The sequence below is a fragment of the Cryptomeria japonica genome, chromosome 1 (genome assembly GCF_030272615.1).
Source record: "Cryptomeria japonica chromosome 1, Sugi_1.0, whole genome shotgun sequence".
NCBI classification, from domain to species: Eukaryota; Viridiplantae; Streptophyta; class Pinopsida; order Cupressales; family Cupressaceae; genus Cryptomeria; species Cryptomeria japonica.
In genome coordinates this window covers 190,974,030-190,990,322 of record NC_081405.1, presented here as the reverse complement: position 1 = coordinate 190,990,322, position 16,293 = coordinate 190,974,030, and the positions used below count along the sequence as shown (strand labels likewise).

The window sequence follows — 16,293 nt, the reverse complement described above, 5'->3', positions numbered from 1 at the left end:
CTAAGAGGGGGGGTGAATCAGTTGTCCAATAAATTCAACCAAAATTAACTTAACCAAAACTTAATGCTTAATACCGGTAAACCAAACTTTATGCCAGTAGATAGTCTTAACAGTTAATTGCAATACCGGTAAAGATTAATGCATAAAACAGAAAGACAATAACATCCACAACACGTAACATGAATTTTTGTACGTGGAAACCCTGTAAGGATAAAAACCACGGTTGGAAGCCTTACCCATAATCAAATGATACTACTGCAGATAGTATGTGTGTACAATATGAATTCTACACATGCAGAAAGGCCAGCTGCCTAGAGCTCACTGCTCAATCACAAAATGAGAGTCACACTGACTACAATTGGATGGTTAAATCCAATAATAATGTACTACATAAAATAGCATCTTCATATATGTTGAATTTAGTACCAATTTAGTTTTGATTTCCTTCACAAAATACTTCCTTCAACCTTCAAATGATGTCTGTGTGTATAGCTCTACTTATTTTTGTATATACCTTATTGCAATCCTTTTTGCAATCACATCTTAATCTCACAAATGAGATCTTACATTTATACCATAACCTAAGACCAATTTGACTAGGTCGTCTCACTAAAAGATATTACAATAAAATCAATTACAAGTAAATCATTATGCGATGCATGATGTCAGCTCAATACATTTTTAATAATAATAAATCATCTCAATAACATGTCATGTTGATTTGGAATATATATGTCTATCGGTGCTTATCTTGGACATATTTGTCGATAACAACAAATATGCAAACCCTAATAAACAATTAACTAAATCACCAAAACCAAGTGATCGAATAATGTCTTTGACATAACCAAGTAGTCTCCAAGTCATTCCAAGTGCCAGTGAACAATATAATCTGCCAGTGAACCAAATACCAGCGACTTTGCATAAGTCTTTAACTTGCCGGTGAACATAACCAAAATCTCCAAGTGCTGATAAGTGTTGACAAGAGATGACAAGTGTTGACATCAATGACAAAACCATATCAGCATATCCAAAATGCCAACAATCTCCCCCTTTGGCATTGATGGCAACACAAGATGGAAAAACCATCAAAGTGTCAAAACAGAAATGCCAAAAATAAAAAAACTAACAATCTCCCAAAGAGATCATTAACCAGAAATAAAAAATACATAATATCTCCCCCCTAGGAATAATCTCTCCCAAAAGAAAAAGATAATGTGTTTTTCCATATCAATATCTCTCCCTTTGACATCAAATGCCAAAGCAATACAAAAACAAATACAAAATACCAACTTATTATGCCAACTACTCCCCCTGAGAAGTAGCTCTCCTCATCAAAGCTGGAATAAAATATTTCTTTGTTAATTCTATCAGTTGATGACAAACATCAACTGTCTAAGTCTCTACTAGTGGGGGTATGACTCTAAGTTTCTCTCTGAGATGCTCAAATGTTTGCTTAGGCAAAGGCTTTGTAAAAATATTTGCAATCTGCTATTTAGTATTCACATAAACCAATTTCACTTCTTTTGCTTCAACATTCTCCTTTAGAAAATTTAATTTGATAGAAACATGTTTAGTCTTAGAGTAAAATACTGGGTTCTTTGATATATCAATTGTTGCCATATTATCACAGTAGTTAGCTATAGGTTCCTTGCATTTTACCTTTATGTCCTTTAACATTTGCTTGATCCATAATACCTGTGTACAATTAGTTGCTACTACAACATATTTTGATTCTGTTGTTGATAGACTTGTATAACTATGTTTCTTTCTCAACCATGAAATTAGTCTACTGCTAAATAAAAATGCTCCGTCAGTGGTGCTTTTTCTGTCATCTACATCTACTGCCCAATTAGCATCTGTGCATGCACATAAGTCAAAATTTTCATCTCTAGGATACCATAAACGAAGATTTATAGTGCTTTGTAGGTACCGAAAAATCCTTTTCATTGCTGATTCATGATTTTCTTTAGGATTACTCTAAAATCTTTAAATAATACATACTGCATTCATAATAGCAGGTCTTGTTTGTGTCAAATATAGTAAACCTCCTATCATAGATTTGTATCTAGTCAAATTAATAGGTGTAGATTCATCCTTCAAAGATAATTTATCAGTTGTAGTCATAGGTATGCTTACCAATTTACAGTTTTCCATGCCAAATTTCTTTATTAATTCCTTCAAGTACTTTTATTGACATACGAATATACCTTTATCAGTCTGTGAAATCTCAAATTCTAAAAATAATTTTATCTCTCCAATCATAGACATTTCAAATTCTTGTTGCATTTTGTTAGAAAAGTCTTTTCACAAACCATTTTCTCCTCCAAAGATTATATCATCAACAAAAAATTCAATAACCAAGATGTCATCATTTGTCACTTTGTAGTATAGATTGTTGTCAGCATTACCTTTAGTGTATCCAAGCTTGAAAAGATATTTGTCCAATCTAGCATACCAAGCTCTAGGAGCTTGTTTCAATCCATACAAAGCGTTCTTTAACCTGCAAACCATGTCTTTGTTATCTGTCAAATAAAATCCATCAAGTTGTTCAATATAAACTTCTTCTTCAAGATCTCCATTTAGAAATGCACATTTAACATCCATTTGATATACTTTATAGTTCTTGTGTGCTGCAAAAGCCAATAAAAGTCTGACTGCTTCAATTCTAGCTATCGGTGCAAAGGTTTCATTGTAATCAATTCCTTCTTTCTATGAATATCCCTTACATGCTAATCTTTCTTTCTTTCTGATTACCATGTCATCTTCATTAAGTTTATTTCTGAAAACCCATTTAGTTCCAATTACATTTTTGTCTTTAGGTCGAGGAACTAATGACTAAGTGTTATTCCTTTCAATTTGTTCTAATTCATCTTCCATAGCTTTAATCCAATATTTATCTTCACATGCCTCATTAATTGATGTAGGTTCAATTTGAGAAATAAGACATACCTTCTCATTTGTCAATCTTCCTCTAGTCATAACTCCTTGAAATTTGTTTCCAATTATTTGATCTTCAGAGTGATTCAATCTTACATACCAGGGTGTTTTTATTTGTTGTTATTCTTCAGTGACTATTGAATCTTCAGATGATGTCGGTGTACCTGGATCACCATTCTGTACTGGTGTATTCACAGTAGGTTCATTTGTGATTATCTCTATTGCTAGTTCAGAGTTTGTGTACCTTGAATTTCCTCTAAGCCATTCATCAATCTTCACATTTGCACTCTCAACAATTTTTTGCAATCTCTTGTTAAAACATCTATATGCCTTTCTCTTAGATGGATAACCAAGAAATATTCCTTCATAACTTCTAGGATAAAATTTGCCAATATACTCATCTCTTCTAATATAGCATTTACTTCCAAATATTCTAAAATATTTAAGAGTAGGAGTAATACAAAACCATGGTTCATGTGGGGTCTTACCGGTTTCACCTATGATGTGAACTCTATTGAATGTATAAATAGCTATATTGACTGCTTCTCTCTAATATATATGAGGTAGATTTGCTTTTGATATCATACTTCTGACTGCATCCAAGATAGTTCTATTTTTCCTTTCCACAACTCCATTCTGCTGGGGTGTTTGGGGTGCTGATAACTGTCTTCTGATCCCATTCACTTCATAGAATGTATTAAATTCATTAGATGTGAATTCACCTCCTTGATCTGATCTCAAACATTTGATTTTCTTGCCAGTTTCATTTTCTACCACCACCTTGAATAGTTTGAATTTCCCAAATGCTTCAATTTTTTCTTTGAGAAAAGTAGCCCAACACATTCTAGAATAGTCATCAATGATTAGCATAAAATACCTATCTCCTTGTATACTTCTAGTTCTTGCTGGACCACATAAATCAGTATGAATTAAATCAAGAACCTTGTTAGATTTCTCTAGAATACTATTGAAAGTTGCTCTAACTTGCTTTCCAAATTGACATTCCTTACATATCGGATTGTGAGGTTTAACAATCTTAGGTAAATCTCTTATTGCCTTAGTAGTACTGATTTTCACAATGCAATCAAAATTTACATGACAAAGTCTCTTATGCCATAACCAACTTTCATCAATATGTGCAATCAAACATGATTTCTCATTATTGTTCGAATGAAAGATATTACCTCTAGTCTGATTACCAGTTGCAATTTCCAAACCAGTTCTATTTAAGATTTTGCATTTACCATTCTTGAATTGTAACTAAAATCCTTTCTCAACTAATTGACCAACACTCAAAATATTATACTTCAAACCTTCAACATAGTAAACATTATCAATATTGTGCTTAACATCAAAAGATATAGTGCCTTTTCCTTTGATCAAACAAGCTTTATCATCTCCAAATATTACTATACCTCCATTGCAATCCTGAAAGGTTAAGAATTTACTCTTATCACCAGTCATATGATGTGAACATCCTAAATCAATAATCCATTCATCCTTATCTTCAACTTTAGCTATAAGGGCCTACTGTACCGATTGAACAGTAGGTGCCAGTTGATCTTCTGTTATAGCAACAAAAGCCCATCCATTGTCTGCCGAAACCTCATAAAAATCATCAGTAACTCCTTAAAAGCATAATAATAAGATTTGTCTCTATTCTTCTTAAACTTGTATTTCTGATAGTTAGGGTTAGGATTATATGTTCTTTTAGCTTCTTCTCTTAATCTTGCATGTCTATTAGGACATCTAGAAGCCATATGACCAATCTTATTACAGTTAAAACATTTAAAAGGTGCTTTACCTTCATACTTACTTCCAATTGGACCTTTAGGCATTTTCCTTGCAAATAGTGCTTCAAGTTCTTCATTTTCTCTCCTACTTTCTTCAAGTTCTCTTGCATAGAAGGATTTCCAATCAGATTTATCAAATGATGATGATGTTGCAATTGATGATGATGCCTTGAAAGCTAGATCTGTCTTGATAGTAGTAACAGGACCAAAATCCTCAAGCTCAAAAGCTAAAATTTTTCCAACCAAAGTGTCTCTAGATACTGATGCATGCATTGTTCTCAATTCATTTATAGTAGTAAATTTTATTTTATATACCGGTGGCAAAGATCTTAAAACTTTAGAAACAATCTAATCTTCACTTAAGGTTCCTCCACAACATTGTATATCCAAAACAATTTCATTTACTCTTTCCATAAAAGCAAAAATTATTTCTTCTTTTTCTTCCATTTTTTAGACTTTCATACCTGACCTGAAAGCATTCAAGTTTTGCAATTTTGACTATGGATATCCTTCATTCAATGTTTCCAATTTGTTCCAAATAGCTTTAGTAGTAGATCTATCTGATAATCCCATGACTTGCCGATCTGACAATGTGCTCAAAAGTGCTTCTCTTGCTTTGCAATCATTTTCTTCATCTTTAGCCAAATTAGGTGGAATAGGTTGACCTTGAGTCTACGAGCAGTATAGCCATTCTTTGTAACATCCCATATATCCTTTCCAACGCAGTTCAAATGTATCTCCATCCTGATCTTCCATATGCCATAGTTAGTTCCATCAAGTTTCAAACTGTCCTTCATGAAATAGTTAGAAGATATTGGATCTCCTCAAGTTGTTAAACTTATGCAAAAAGAGGACTATGATGTGATACCAATTGTTAGGTCCCAGAGACAAATGAGAGGGGGGGGGGTGTGAATCAGTTGTCCACTAAATTCAACCAAAATTAACTTAACCAAAACTTAATGCTTAATACCGATAAACCAAACTTTATGTCGATAGACAGTGTTAACAATTAATTGCAATACCGGTAAAGATTAATGCATAAAAAAGAAAGACAATAACATCCAAAACACATAACACAAATATTTGTACATGGAAACCCTGTAAGGGGAAAAACCACGGTGGGAAGCCTTACCCACAATCAAATGATACTATTGCAGATAGTATGTGTGTACAATATGGATTTTACACATGCAAAAAGACCAGCTGCCTAGAGCTCACTACTCAATCACAAAATGAGATTCACACTGACTACAATTGGATGGTTAAATCCAATGATAATGTACTACATAAAATAGCATCTTCATATGCTCGATTTAGTACCGTTTTAGTTCTAATTGCCTTCACAAAATCCTTCCTTCAACTTTCAAATGATATCTGCGTGTATAACTCTACTTATTTTGCATATACCTTATTGCAATCCTTTTCACAATCACATCTTAATCTCACAAATGAGATCTTACATTTATACCATAACCTAAGACCAATTTGAATAGGTCAACTCACTAAATGATATTACAATAAAATCAATTACAAGTAAATCATTATGCGATGCATGATGTCAGCTCAATGCATTTATAATAATAATAATAAATCATCTCAATAACGTGTCGTGCTGATCTAGAATAGATATGTTTGTCGGTGCTTATCCTGGACCTATTTGCCGGTAAAAGCAAATATGCAAACCTGAATAAAAAATTAACCAAATCGCCAAAACCAAGTGATCGAATAATGTCTTCGATATAACCAACTAGTCTCCAATTCATTCCAAGTACCAGTGAACAATATAATCTATCAGTGAACCAACTACCGGTGACTTTGCATAAGTCTTTGACTTGCCGGTGAACATAACCAAGATCTCCAAGTGCTGATAAGTGTTGACATCAATGACAAAACCATATCAACATAACATGTTACAAGAGGTTATAGAACAACAAACAGTGTCAAATGTAAAGGCTCAGATCATAGCACCTCTTAATGCAAGGACATCAGTTTTAGCTTGTGCCAATCCTAGCGGTACACGATACAACCCTAGAATTTCAGTTATTGATAATATCCGACTTCCTCCAACATTGCTTTCTAGATTTGATCTAATCTACCTAGTGCTTGATAAAGATGATGAACAAATAGATTGACACCTTTCAAGGCATCTTTTTGCATTGCATTATGATGAGCCTCAGGACTAAACACTGGATGCATTGGATCTCCCAACTCTCACTTCATATATCACTTATGCAAAACATATACTTCCTAAAATAGTTGATGAGGCTGTAGAGGATCTGATCAATGGTTATGTTGAAATGTGTAGGAAGGGCAACTTCCCTGGCAGTAGCAAAAAGGTTATCACAGCAACACCTCATCAAATTGAAAGGTTGATAAGAATTAGTGAAGCACTAACCTATTGGGAAAATGGTGTCTCAACCTTGCATTTGCATGAGGATACTATTTATAGTAAGTTTTCATTTGAGCATTAAATTGTGTTAGATTCTCCTTGAAGCTTCTCATTTGCTGGATAAGCATTCTGGTAAAGTTATGTTGCAAGATCACAACTAGTTTTGAAGATATTAAATTTTTCATTTTGGAGGGGTCTAATGAAAGGTTTCAATTTGATTTTGACAATTTTAGAGACCCTAAAATACCCTAAAAAGTGGGAGTAAACAACATAGTGGTTTATGAGGCAATAGAGCACTTTGCAAGCTTTCCAGTGCTTCAAATGGTTCGTCAATAGGACACATGATTCTCAAGTTATGGCCTCCAGAAGTTTGTACTCCTGAAATAGGAAATATAAAATACATTAGACACAAAAATGAGCTATAAAAAGGGAGGGACACATCATAGGGCATCTAGAAGGGAGATAAGGTCTGCTAAACCTTATTGGCTAGTTTTAGCCCATGGTTTTGTAATACCATTTGACGATTTCTTGTATTATATCTCCTATATATGAGGTGTGTGAGATACAGGTTGTGTGTAAGAGTCTTATAGCTATTGAGTTACCTCTGAATATCTAATTAGTGGTACTCCTGTGAAGATATTTCTTTGTAAGTATACTATAATCTTTTTTGATTGTGGAATAATATATTGGGTGGCTTTTGGAATGTGGGGTTTTTCTCTCGAAAGGGTTTTCCACACGTAAATCACTGTGTTTTGGTTTGAATGTTATTATATCTATTTATGTTTTTTGTAACTGTTGTGATGATCTATAATGCCCCGCCAGGAAACCCCGAAGGGATTAAGCCATAACACAAGAATAGAGTGCAATAATTTTTATTTTTTTTTAAAGATAAACACAACATTAAGATACAACGAGATATCAAAATTCAGATTACATAGCGGAAGACATCAACTAACACTTACAGAGTTTCCCAACATGATTACTTAATTACACATTTAATTTAACTCACACTAATAAATCCAATAAGCTGATTATCTTAAAAATGAGATAATTCTTAAACAAGGATAATTTCTTTCAAAAGATGAAAATATAAATCAGATGCTAATGTTTATCCATTATGATTTATTTATACCCTTCATTCAAACTTTCATTTAGAATTTAAGTCATGCATCTAATTTAATAACACATTTTAATTTCATCATAAACTAATGAGTTCTTTCCATGCACACTTAATTTCCTTAACAATGATTGAATATATTCCATTATCTTAAGCTACATTCTTTCATGTTCCAATTTAATACATTTTAAAAGACGATTGCATACATGCATTTACAATTAATTCCATCTTATCCATTTATACATTCCATCAAAATGTCATTCATACATGCTAACACTAAACATGAAACATAAGAACAAAAGCATCAAATAACACCAAGATGATCTCGGAGTTCACCCCTAAAGGGCTACATCTCTAGGTCTACTCAACTGCAAGACCCCTTTGATAATTAATAAAGTTAAGAATACATGAGGTTCTCATTATCTACAATCCTGCCATCAAGGTGAAACATAACCAATATACAAACGACCACATTGGTCAATAAATACATAAATGATCCCTGAAAAGGAAAGGATCCAGCTAAACATAATCGAAGCTAATACAAAGGTCCATTAGAGCATCCACAAAACTGATTCATCGCAACCCAAGGTCTAACATGAAAATGGTACTCACAAGGGCATAAACAATAGGATGACCCACAAAAGGGCTCCTATCAAGACAATACAACCACACACTAGTGAACGTAGGGACAAGTGCCATCACACAACCCGATATGGTTACCATGGCAGGTCTTCATAGGTTTCGGCCCCATACACTGGGTTACCCTGGCAACCTAGTCCAAACCTCCGGCCCATCCAAGCCTCATCTGGACCCACACATCCTTTCGTGAAGACAAGGATGATGGTTTGCCATTTTAGGCCTTCTCACAGCATGTCGAGTCTATGTTATCATGCATCCCATGTGCAAGGCACAATTATCTTACTTAGAGATTAACATTCTAATCTACTATTAGGTTATCACTTATTAGACTCACTTTCGATGGGTTACCCAGTAGCCACTTTGGGTGCGGCCCCCAATTGAAAGCCACTTTCCCATACGACACTAGACTAAACTCAAACAAACTCAAAAACCAAGGAACACACATGGTCAAGCAAATGAAGTTCAAAATGGAGGGAACAACCATTTGGTCAAACATGACTCAAAAGAGGTACACTTATTGACGATACTCTAACCAGAGACTTGACCAACTATGGTCAACCACGAATTCATCATTCGACACCCACATAAAGGATATGACCAATACAACACCACAACAAAATAACAGTCAACTCAAGACCGAGGACTGAAACAGGTACCCAAATCAACCATACAACAGGGTCCAATCAAACAAAGCAAGGCTTGCCATTACTTAAGCAAAAGTGAATACATAAATTAAACTTGCATAGGCAATAACCAACAGATACAATCTTTTCCGAAATGATTTAAATATTAAATGTCAATCAAGTTTTCTAAATGATCTAAGTTAGATTGCAGTTATCCACCTCATCTAGGTACAGGTCGTTCTTGGTTTTCTAACTCTCTGAGATTCATTTGCATCGAACATACATAAATACGCCATTATGAGTTCTTAAACCAATTTCACATAAATATAATTAAACAACCATTAACCAACTAAATATGATATTTAATCTTCAATTAAAACATCATTGCCATACTGGTTCAAAAATAATTCCTCCAAATTCATCTTTTCAGAACCAAGTTAAACTATACAGATCAAGGAAACATAAACATATAAGGAATCCAATTAAAGATAGTTCATTCCTAACTTAACAATTATTTCCTTACGCATAGAGAAAAGAATGCCAAAATTAACTATTAATTAATATATGCTTATTAATCCATGATTAATAAAATATAAACAATTAATAATTAATAACAAAATAAAAAATTAAGTATCTAATAAGAAAAATATGCATTACTAATAAAATATAATTTTGAAAATTAATTAATGTATATTGCCACTTATACAATTAATTAATTACAAACTAATCGTAATTTATTAATTGAATGTCATAATTAAAATTTATTTAAACTTAATTTTAAAAAATTACATTTAATAATAATGAATTATTATTATATTTTTTTTATTATTATTAAAAAAATATATTAAAAAAACATTTATTTATTTATTTATTTTAACAAAAATAATTAAAAAAAGGCATGGGGGGGAGGGTACCCACATGGACCCACCCACGTGCCCCAGCCCCCCGCCCCCCCCTTGGTAGCTCATGCTGCCCTTAGACAGTGCTGCTACCCAAAGGTAGCAGGCGTTGTCCTTAGGCAGTGCTACTACCCAAACGTAGCAGACGCTGCCAAGGGCAGCGATGCTACCCTTGGAGCACGCCTTTCCCCTCCACGTGGTGGGGGAAACCTTGCCACGTGGGGGGGTTAAGATTTTTTTTTTTTTTTTTTATTTTTTTAAAAAAAAAATGCTATTAATAAAATGTCACACATAGCAAAATAAACCACAATCTCACAGAGACTTAAAAAGAAATTCCCACAGGACATGGTTTTTTTTTTTTTTAATTTCCATTTACAGAATAGCTCAGAAAAGGAAAATTTATTTCAATCAAACACCATCTTGGCAAGGTAAGATTGATTTAGACATATTTAATATTAAATCTGCCAAACCCCCAAACTAAATTTCATTTTTTAAAACTTATATAAGTGAAGATTCATTGGAGTTTTAGACCAATTTTTCTCAAGAACAGCCAAACCCCAAAATTTGGTTTTAATTTTTGAGAATCAATTTATACAAACAAAATTGACATCTGGAGGTTTGGAAGGGAAGCAAGGAGGGTTTTAGATTAAAAAATTCAACTACAACTCCTCCATTTCCAAAAACATAAGATTGTTAATTTGTACTACCAAATTTCTACAAAAACACCAAAAACAATTTTCTTTAAGCAAGAACACAAGAAGTAAACCAGAGGCCTACCTGATTCAGCAATCCTGACAAAATCGAAGGAGAGCCCAACCTGCAAGCTCCAAAATCCTTTCTTTTGCAAAATCCCCAAATTTTCATTCTCCAAAAATATTTTCCAAAAACAAAATCATCCTAAAAATAATTTTCAAACCTAGGTTAAATGGGAGAAGTTTGACCAAAATTTATTTTTGGAATTAAAATATTTTATTTAAAATAATTCCTCAAAAATCATTATTTTCCAACTATATCAATATATTAACTTGCTTTTCAATTTAAAATTGATTTTCTCAAATAACTGAAATTAACCTTTCTATTTCCAAAATGCCAAGAAGATAAAATTAATTCTATTTCAATTAAATTTAAATCTTTCTTTTCAGAAGCATAAACATAATAAATTTAACATTAAAATTAACTATTTAATTGAACTTGCTCCCGATTTAAATCAAGCTATTCAATTTAACGATAATCGCATAAAGAAGCCTTGTTTAATTTAGTCCATTAATCTTTAATGCACAAACACATATATAATCAAATTAAATACTAAGGAGTAATTATTCAATTTAACCATACACACAAAACACGCAACCCAAAAAGCCAAATGGATAGACGACCCGCAAACCCAACCAAAGGAAATACCGACGATGACTGACAACGCTCATGTGAGCATGACTATGGTCAAACAAGGATCTTATGACCACATAATCCAACTCTAAGGATTAAAGAGGTACACTCAAACCTGCAAATTCAGGTGGAGACGAAGCTCGCACCCATGCGACACTGTACCTGAAATCTCCTACAACCAAGAGTCATACATGCATACATATATAAACTTAAAGAAAGTGTTAGCTTGAGATAATAACATGAAATATGAGAATTAATAACCTACATATGAATTGGTACGAAAACCACATTAACAAGTATGCACTAAAATCACAACACCTGACTATAACATTATATTATGATAAACTAACCAAGGCCAAACCAAGATTAGAAATTGATTAGGGTAGGGGTACTACATGATCGGTAAAAGTTTTTGCATTACCCTCCTCTCAAGGTTAGTGTAGGAAGTTGTTATGCTACTTAACTTCCTTACAAATGATATCATAGCTTGATCATATTTGGTTTCAGTTGTGGGTTGTTGGGTTTTTTGAACTAATCTAGATTTGAGTGGGAGATTTTGTAGAAGACACTTTTTGATCTTGTTGTAGGAATTTTCAGATGACAAGTTCATTAGGGAAAATAGAGGTGGAGAAATTTAATGGAACAAATTTTGAGATGTGGAAGCTGAAGATGGAAGATCTGCCAATAAATCGAGATCTATGGGATGTTATTGATGCGAATGTCAAAAGGCCCTTAGATCCTATTGCAGCGGCTTAGTATGATGTTATGGACCAAAAATCTTGTTGGGATCCAAGAACACTAAGAGGGGGGGTGTGAATCAGTGTTCTGTCGGTAACACAAGATTTTATCCTTTTATACCATACACATATAAATCGGTAAACAAATAAATATATAACTTGAAGCAAATAAACCATCCACAAAAATGAACACCATAACACATAGAATTTATATGTGGAAAACCTCAAAGAGGAAAAACCATGGTGGGATTTGTGACACACAATATCAATTCACTGGCCATATGAAAGGATATTACATATAATAGGGGCTTGTACATGTAGGAAGGCATACTTCCTAGAGCATACTGCTCATCACTAAAGAGTCTCACTGACTACAAGCTTCTGATGAATTAAAACAATAAAATTAAAATAAAAAATGCATCTGCTATGCCGAATAGAGTTCCAGTTCTAGCTCTGCTCTGTACCAGTTCATAAACCCTGAACACTACTATCGGTATCTCTTCTCCTCCAATAATGATTTCCAAGCTATCTACAGATCATTACATGATATAACATTTGCATACAAATGATCTACATAAGTATACTTCACATTATATAGTTTTGATATATTCTCCTATGTCTCATCCTATGTCATATCTCATCTCATTCAAAATGACCTAGCAGATTGACCTATATACCTATTACAAACAATATGCCTTATGTCGGCTTACAATGCTTTTACAAAAGTTATTCAATGTTGGCCCCGACAATAATTACAAAATGATTTACTAAATAAATCTCCCTTGATGTCGACTTCCTTGAAGTACTGATGTCGATGTCGATGTTGGTGTTGTTGTAGCCCTGAATGCTCCAAAGTCGGTGTTTGTCGGTATATGCCTCCTAATGCTGGTATATGACTTCCATCTAATCTTGTTGCCATCAATAACAACAAAATGAATCTAATGAGTTTTAATTGCCAACAATCTCCCCCTTTGGCATTGATGGAAACACTCATGTGAGAAATGGATTCCCTACCGGTTCAATTGAATTATGCTCCCCCTGAGCAATACACTCCTTCTGATATCCTGATATCCTTCCCATGTGATCCTATCTGATTTTTCTAATATTTTTCACATTACATACTTCCCCTTTGGCATCAATGCCAAAGACCAATGAAAAAATTGAAAGAATTCAAAACAAAAGAATAAATGAATACTATTAATGTCACTGGAGTTTGACCAACTTCAAATTTTTGGGGTAAGACTTATTCAACAACCGAAGATATGTATCCCAGCTGGTTTTGAAGGTGTTAGATATAGATGCTAGTCCACTTAGTAAGTGAGCAAGTATTTCCTTCTTCTTGACATCTATCGGTGTGGGTTTAGCAATCATGTCCATGCACTTTCTTTTATGAACACCTAGTGAATCCAATCTGGGACTCACCAATCCTCTAAGACTTATTGCTCTCCTAATTACTTTATCTCTCTCCTTCTCAAAAGCATAAATTTGGTTCTCTAAGGACAAAATTTGTCCATCAATAGATGTGGTCGGTGTGGTTAATCCATCAAAAGAGTTTGCAATGCTAGCTACCTTATCATGTAACTCATTTAATCTGTTATTTACATTAGCTATAAGAATTTCTATGTTACATCAGACCCTGTAGATATTTGTACCTTGTTTCAAACAATTCTCAATAAGAATGAGTTTGGCCTCAATTTTCTTTTTCTCTGTTTCTATGATCTGGTCAAAGGCTTCTCTTTTAGCTGTAGTGAATCTTTCCAGAGCCTGTCGGTCTGCAATCTGCCTCAGAGATTGAAAATTATTAAAAATATGTTCTGTTAGAGTCTTGAGCTTACTGTAAGGGCTTGCTCCATCTTCAATCTTACAATTAGGTAAAAATCTATGCAATATTGTAACTGATTGATCAATTATTCCCTCCTTCAATAATTTATGAGTTGCCATCATCATCAACTCAGTGGGAATCATTTCAGTGATAGATTTCTTCTCAACCTGAGAAGTGTCAATTGCCAGAACCTTTGTCGGGGAATCAGTTTTAACTGTCGGTATAGATTCAGTTTCCTTTATCTTATCCTCTACAACCTCTTTTGCACCGGTGGCTTCACCACTTGGTGCAGTGTCAATTACTACTGGTGGAGTATTATCCACAGTATTTACAGTATCCTGTATATTTCCTTTCTCAAAAATAGTTTCAGTCGGTATGGACTATACACTCTCATTTATTATCGATTGTGTCTGAATGTCTACAGTTACTGTCAGTGTAGTCAAAATTGGAGTTGAACTACCCAAAATACCTTTCCCTTTTGATTTGTCAGGAATGGTGGAAGATGTAACTTTTGCAAATTCTTCTTAAGATGTAAGAAAATCTGGATTCTTCTGAAAGAATTTGGTCCAACCCTTACTGGTCTCATTTATCACCTCATTTACTCTACCCATCATTAGACTTATCTGTCGGGGTTTACTACTGAAAACTATCCTATTTGCAACATCCATGCATCTTTTCATTTCCTCATTGTTTATAGAACCAGATATTTCCAAAAGTGCTACTTCCTTAATCTCCCTATTTCTCTTGACAGTGTCAATTCTTCTAGCATCAATTTTATTATACAAAGATAGAGGTATCTCCTTCAAAATTTCTATTAAGGTTTTCTTATAAATGTATATATGTAACAAAATAGCCTCTTCTATTTCATTTTGCTCATCATACTCTAAATCTTCATAATACATAGATACATTTTTCAAAATTCCATCTTTTGTTATTTCATCAATTAGCTCAGCACAAGTCATTTTAGTCTTACCGGACTCAGTGTCATCACTTTTCTTCGTTTTGCTTGTGGTTGCCGGTGTAGATGTGACTGGTTTCCTCTTTTGTATAGGATTCCTTGCCGGAGGTGGTGGTGCAGTAGGTTTAGTTGCCTTTCTAACAAGTCTCTTCCCAGGCTCTTCCTTCTTCTACTCTACCGGTGGATGACCCACTTTCTTCCTTTGTACCCTTCGGAAAGATAGAGGTTCATTTCCCTTAGGGTTAGAATTAGAAGTGATGGTAGAAATGTAAGTTTCAAGCTTCTTCACCTCTGCAGTACTAGCCACTGTCAATTTTGCTGCCAATTTGGATCCAATATCCAATTGAGTGTCTATCTTATGAATTACATCTTGTACATATGCATACATTTTTTTTATTTTCTTCTCTCTTCTCTTCCTGTTAAAACTAGTTTTGATTTCAAGGGCCTTTTCTTATGTTGTACCAAAAGGCTTTGTTTTGTCATCCAATGGGGCATCTAGCAACATTTTTGCATAGAGTTCAAAAATGCTATCATTCACCTCATATCCAAGCTCAGTAATCCAGATTGTCCTAGGTTCAACTGCCTCCAAAAGGGTTTCATCGGTTTTTATCATAAAATAGATATTGATGGAGTACTTCTCCACAATTCTATTTGATATTATTTGCCTCTGCCTCATGTTTTCTTGGAATGTTTTGAAATACCCCCAAAGTTTCTCATCTCTACTGGTACTAAGACCAGTGATTGCTTCCTTGATTTTCATACCTATCGGTATGTCACGAGCTCAACGCTTCTTGCCAAGATCAAGTAACTCATTCAGGAAGTAAAGCATTAAACAAACAATCAAATTTCCATATTTGAAAGTTCCTTTCTTAACTCCCTTGTTCATCCCAAGGTTCAACATCAATTCACTCCTCATCCATTCACATAAATCATATTTTTCATTATTCCTTAGCATCTGATATGCAACATGAATGTATGAACTAGCAACAA

At 33.9% G+C, this 16,293-nt stretch overlaps 1 pseudogene; it reads left to right on the top strand.

Annotated features, from left to right (window-relative positions):
• LOC131070157 (DNA replication licensing factor MCM4-like) overlaps positions 1–16,293 on the top strand; it is a 44,072-nt pseudogene that overhangs the window by 235 nt on the left and 27,544 nt on the right.